Source organism: Urocampus carinirostris, chromosome 8 (genome assembly GCF_059441175.1).
Source record: "Urocampus carinirostris isolate Australia breed hairy pipefish chromosome 8, RoL_Ucar_1.0, whole genome shotgun sequence".
In the NCBI taxonomy this organism is placed as follows: Eukaryota; Metazoa; Chordata; class Actinopteri; order Syngnathiformes; family Syngnathidae; genus Urocampus; species Urocampus carinirostris.
The window spans coordinates 45,147,077-45,153,750 of NC_142356.1; the positions used below are offsets into that span (position 1 = coordinate 45,147,077).

General features: G+C 42.1%; 1 pseudogene; it reads right to left on the reverse strand.

Moving 5' to 3' along the window:
- Positions 1–3,916, reverse strand: part of LOC148361994 (testican-3-like) — a 68,244-nt pseudogene extending 64,328 nt beyond the window's left edge.
- Positions 3,917–6,674: the final 2,758 nt, after the last annotated feature.

A 6,674-nucleotide genomic window follows, 5' to 3' on the forward strand; every position in this document is an offset into this window, starting at 1 on the left:
CATATAAATGTTTGCATGGGCTTGCACCCTCTTATCTCTCTGATTTGATTTCCCGCTATGTTCCTGCACGGAAAATGGGGGTCTACTTGTGACTCCGAGAGCCAAGAAGTCTGCAGGTTCGAGAGCGTTCTCCATCCGGGCCCCGGTGTTATGAAACGCCCTGCCTACGGAGATAAGATCTGCAACCTCAACGGAAGTTTTTAAATCGAGGCTTAAGACACACTTCTATTCCAAAGCTTATGATTGATGCCCACTTCATATTCTGTATTGTCCTGTCTTTTTCCGACTGCCTGCCTGGCTGATACGAAGGAGAAGGACGATTTGAGAATAGTCAGCGGACCAGCGTCTGACCTGAAGCATGTCAACCCCTGCATTTGCCAGCTGGCAGAGATGGGAAGCTGCGTCGTGGCCGTCATAGACTTTCTGGAATACAGGGAGTGCAGAATTATTAGGCAAGTTGTATTTTTGAGGATTAATTTTATTATTGAACAACAACCATGTTCTTAATGAACCCAAAAGTCTCATTAATATCAAAGCTGAATATTTTGGAAGTTGGAGTGAGGCTTTTTTAGTTTTAGCTATTTTAGGAGGATATCTGTGTGTGCAGGTGACTATTACTGTGCATAATTATTAGGCAACTTAACAAAAAACAAATGTATACCCATTTCAATTATTTATTTTCCTCAGGGAAACCAATATAACAGCTCAACATTCACAAATATACATTTCTGACATTCAAAAACAAAACAAAAACAAATCAGTGACCAATATAGCCACCTTTCTTTGCAAGGACACTCAAAAGCCTGCCATCCATGGATTCTGTCAGTGCTTTGATCTGTTCACGATCAACATTGCGTGCAGCAGCAACCACAGCCTCCCAGACACTGTTCAGAGAGGTGTACTGTTTTCCCTCCTTGTAAATCTCACATTTGATGAGGGACCACAGGTTCTCTATGGGGTTCAGATCAGGTGAACAAGGAGGCCATGTCATTATTTTTTTTCTTTTAGACCCTTTCTTGCCAGCCACGCTGTGGAGTACTTGGATGCGTGTGATGGAGCGTTGTCCTGCATGAAAATCATGTTTTTCTTGAAGGATGCGGACTTCTTCCTGTACCACTGCTTGAAGAAGGTGTCTTCCAGAAACTGGCAGTAGGACTGGGAGTTGAGCTTGAGTCCATCCTCAACCCGAAAAGGCCCCACAAGCTCATCTTTGATGATACCAGCCCATACCAGTACCCCACCTCCACCTTGCTGGCGTCTGAGGCGGACTGGAGCTCTCTGCCCTTTACCGATCCAGCCACGGGCCCATCCATCTGGCCCATCAAGACTCACTCTCATTTCATCAGTCCATAAAACCTTAGAAAAATCCGTCTTGAGATTTTTCTTGGCCCAGTCTTGACGTTTCAGCTTGTGTGTCTTGTTCAGTGGTGGTCGTTTTTCAGCCTTTCTTACCTTGGCCATGTCTCTGAGTATTGCACACCTTGTGCTTTTGGGCACTCCAGTGATGTTGCAGCTCTGAAATATGGCAAAACTGGTGGCAAGTGGCATCTTGGCAGCTGTACGCTTGACTTTTCTCAGTTCACGGGCAGTTATTTTGCGCCTTGGTTTTTCTACACGCTTATTGCGACCCTGTTGACTATTTTGAATGTAACGCTTGATTGTTCGATGATCACGCTTCAGAAGCTTGGCAATTTTAAGAGTGCTGCATCCCTCTGCAAGATATCTCACTATTTTTGACTTTTCAGAGCCTGTCAAGACCCATTTTGCCAAAGGAAAGGAAGTTGCCTAATAATTATGCACACCTGATATAGGGTGTTGATGTCATTAGACCACACCCCTTCTCATTACAGAGATGCACATCACCTGATATGCTTAATTGGTAGTAGGCTTTCGAGCCTATACAGCTTGGAGTAAGACAACATGCATAAAGAGGATGATGTGGTCAAAATACTCATTTGCCTAATAATTCTGCACTCCCTGTAGTTTACAGGCTGGGGCGTCGTTGGTGTCATGCTCTTTCCGGACATTTTCAACATCTTACCTAGTGTTTACTATTCTGTGTACAGTAATGCTAATTGTGATTCACCCTGGTCAATTCTGGAAGGGGGATTACCACATGTGATGCCCTTTCTCAAGGTTTCTCTTTTTTCCTCACACTGAGGTTTTTGAGTTGTTCCTTGCCCACATGCTGGTTTAAGATCAGGTAATTGTGTGTAATCCTGTGCAGTCCTTTGAGACATTTTTGTGATTAAGGGCTATATAAAAAATGTGACTTGACTTGACTTGACTTGAGGAGACACGACCAAAGATAAAGTTATGCAACTAGTTTTCCTTGCATGATACTGGATGCTCGGTATCCATGTTATGAATGAGGGGCTAATGTTAATTTTGTCGTGTACTTTTTTTTGCTCTGTTGTTATTGTGCTCATTATGCTTATACAATATTAATTAGGTTTTCACCTTTGATTGTGCTTTGCTACAAAACTGTTACAATCATTTAAGTTAACATTGGGCCTTGTATTATTCAACAGAAAGTTCATTTGCCAGGTAGTTTAAACGATGCATTTGCTATTGCTACAATTCGGTTTCATGAAGAAGCTGTCACAAGCCACGAACGGAGACAGGACCCAATAGCGTTCGTTTTACTCAGTTTTTATTAAGAAAGAGAACTGCTTGCATCCACGATCCGATGATTGTCGGTCACGGGTAGCTGATGGCAGTAACGTGGAAGTGACTGTGTCGGACGAGGGTAGTCGTTGACAGCAGGAAAACAGGTTGATGGCCAGGACGGGGGAGCAAAATAGAAACTGGTCCAGAAAAGAGGTCGGCAACAGGTAACAGGAAGAAAACAGGGCGAAACAGGTCGATAGCCAGGACAGAAGAGCAAAAGCAGAAACGGGTCAAGAAAAAGGTCAGCAACAGGTATCAGGCAGGAAAACAAGGCAGGATAATGTCTGAGAATACAAAAGCTTGCCTAGCTGAGAGCATAAGTTCGCAGACGGTCTGATGGCTTCTTTTCGGAAGACGGGAGTTGAAAAAGAGTTCAACAGCCAATCAGGTCCCGTGGCTGTTGGCGCCAACGAGGCAGCCGCAGGTGCCCCGAATCAGTAATCATGACAGAACCCACCCACTCAAGGGACGGCTCCAGAAGTACAACAAAAAAGAAGAAAAACGAAAAAATTCCGACACCAAAAGCAAAAACAATCCACCCGCAGGAACCCCCAAATAAAACCAAAAGTAATCCATCAGGAAGGAACACCAAAAAAACAAAAGTAATCCAACAGGTAGGAACACCAATAAAACAAGTAATCCATCGTCCAGGAACACCAAAAAAACAAACAAAAAGTAATCCATCGGAAGGAAAAAATAAAACCCACCAAAAAAAATATCAAAATTCCTCCGAATGGACTGAAGCTCCATCATCAGCATCAGGGGGAATGGGAGGAGCAGGATCCGGTGGAGACAGGACCGACGAGCGGGTGCCCCTAGGGCGACCTCGGCGAGGAGCAGGCTGGTTAGGATGCGGACGATGGAACTCCGTGATCAGGGAGCGGTTCAAAATCTGCCGGGTGGGAATCCCCGATCTCTCCTCCAGACAGTAACCCTCCCAGTCTACCAGGTACTGGAGGCCCCGACCCCTCCGTCGGGAGCGGAGAAAGCAACGCACCGGATAGACGGGATCCCCATCCAGAAAACGTGGGGCCGGAGGAGGAGGTGCTTTTGGCTGACACGCACACACGCAATGAGGAAACGACAGGCCCTGTAACACGCACAACAGATTAAAAATGTCGGCTTACGTCTTTGAACTGATCCCATCTTCCAGCAAGCCACATATCGTCCAGAAAGTTTCCGCTATCGGAACGCGCAGAAACTTGTCCAAGTGTGCAAACGCGCACAGCAAGGGGACGCTCAGCATCTGCTAGATGCAAAAACTAAAAAATAATCGACGAAAGGTTGGGGCCTATTTATACATAAACATAATAATTAACGCAATAGGATCGCATGGCATGCATTCGCGTCTGTCCGTATTTACCTTGTCGCATCCGCTTGTCCGAACTCGATATTCTGTGTGGCGCTTTCGAAGCAGCGCTAATATCAGCTCAGCTAATTCTTGCTTTTTCACGTAGAAACTTGCGCAACGGTGTTGTGCGCGCGCAATCGCTTTGCTTCTCCTGGGGAGACCTCAAAAGGCTGACTGCTGCAGAATCAGGTTAGCGCCGATTTAGATTCGATTTGAAGGGAACAAAACCCAACTGAAGTTTGTTATTGTTTTATTATTAATCTCTCTGCAAAAGCGGTGTTGATAGGCATGTTACTTAATTGGTTAATGGTTAATAGTTACTCATTACTTCTTTCAAAAGGTAACAAAATTAGAAACTGAATTTCTATATTGTAAAACAGGGGTCGAGAATCTATGGCTCGCGAGCTATATATAGCTCCTTCTATGAGTACCTGTGGCTCGGAGTCAAATTTGATTGCAAGCAAATTTTCTCCATCTTGTTCAAAACTTGAGCTATTAATCCTGTTCAGATACACGCAAAGCCAAACCAAAGCTGAATCCCAAGGCAGTACTTCGCAGAATATATAAGGCACGTTTTTCACTACAATTTGCAGTCAAGGTGTCACACCAAAAAAAAAAAAAAAAAAAAAGAACTTGTTTTGGCTGTACAACGCTAAAGAATCCTTTATATAAAAGCTTATATAATCTGTGTTCAGTGTTCAGATACCTTATGATGAATCCAAAGAACAAACTGTAAATATGGCAAAACACCGGAAGAGAACTTAAAGTTATTTGATTGGGTGAGTGGAGCTATGCAAAAAGTGCAAGCACTCCCTACCATCTCTCGCCCTACGCCGTCTCCGCCAAAGGTAAGCACATCAGGCTCCTTGTTTGCAGAATGTTGTGACGTTTTTACAAAATAACTGCTTGCATCTGGTTTTGAAACCAATATGTATGAAAAAAAGGGTCAAAATGAGTTTAAACGATCTTGAGTAATTGCAAGAGGGAGACAAGTTTAAAGTGGTATGTTTGTTGATTTTGGGACACGGGCTCTGCCATTATTCTCTTTTCATATTTTTTATCAAATCATCAAAAATAAATGTGCTGAAGACCAGTGTTCCCTCTAAGCTGCACGCGTGCGCAATTGCACATTGCTTGCACATTCTCAGCGCACAAGAAAATCTAGCCAGCGCACAAAAATGAGGGCTCAAAATTACTAGTTAAGAAGTGACTTAAGTCAAAGTTACAGTGCATGAAGGTAAAAATACTCAGGTTCCCCTGACGTTGTGTCCTAAATGCGGTATTTTATAGTCGAGTCGAAGTAAAACGAAGTTGAGTAAAGTTAGTAGAGTTTGTCGAGAACTTTTCGGCTCGGCCCTACTAAAAGGAACCGGCTCTTTCGGGTCCTAAACGGCTCTTCAGGTTGTTTTTGCTTCTTTAATCCCAGCATGACCAAATCTTATGTAAAATTATGCACAAAATGACTTAAAGGAAAGGGGGAATAGAACAAAAAGAAAAAAAATACCAAAATGAAAAAGTAGTGAAAAGCTGAGAAAAAAAGAAACGAAAGGAAGAGAAAAAAAAAAGAAGGAAAAATTTAGAAAAAAGCCAGAAAAAAAGAAAAGAAAGAAATGTTTTTTGTCTGGGTCGCGGGTTTAGCAATTCAGTCAATTTGTCTCATAATATATGGTGTGGCTCTTTCCCAAAATAAAATTAATATATTTTGCTTTTATGGCTCTTTAAGTCAAAAAGGTTCCCGACCCATGTTGTCAAGGAACTGGTTACCAAGGAAAACTATTTCCGTTACTTTTAAAAGAAGTTGTTGTATATCAAATAATTTGAAATTTTCGGAGCAGTATTTAAGTAAGTTGGATATAGAACAACAGGCAGTTAGTTTAGTAATAGAACCTTGCAATATTTATTGCATCTCACCAGCAACAGATTTATCCTACACTTTAAGTGTGACAAAAAGAATCACCCGAAAGCAATTTAAAGTGCTTTCAATAAATTGAACCTAAAACCTGAGACAACTGCTCAAGTAGACATATTCTACCTTCCTTAAAAAAGATAACACAACAAAAGTAAACATATCAACACTATAAAGTGCTTTTAACATTGCATCGTAAAATAAATAAATCAAACAACTTAACCCAAATGGTTGCACTTATTCTGCTAATGACATTATGGAATTTTTTAATAAAAAGATTCAACTAATCAGGAATGAAATTTTAAAAGAACGCTCTGTTTCCTCCTCCTATATCAAAGATGTGGAGGTGCTAGGTATGGACTGTGTCAGCGGTTGTTCAGAAACATTCTCCAGTTTCAATGATTTGTCCCTTGATAATCTAACACAGATGGTCAGCAGGGCCAAACAAACTACGTGCCTGCTTGATCCGTTTCCAGCTTCACTGGTGAAGGATCTGTTTGGGATCTTAGGACCATCAGTTTTAAATATTATTAATATATCGCTATCCTCGGGTATTGTTCCTGTAGCCTTCAAGTCTGCCGTCATTAAACCCACGCTTAAGCGACCTAACCTTGACCCAGAAAGCCTAGGAAATTATAGGCCAGTGTCAAATCTGCCATTTTTTGCGAAAGTACTTGAAAAGGTCGTTGCACAGCAGCTAAATGACTTCATGTCAGAAAATAACCTTTTTGAAACTGTCTAGTCAGC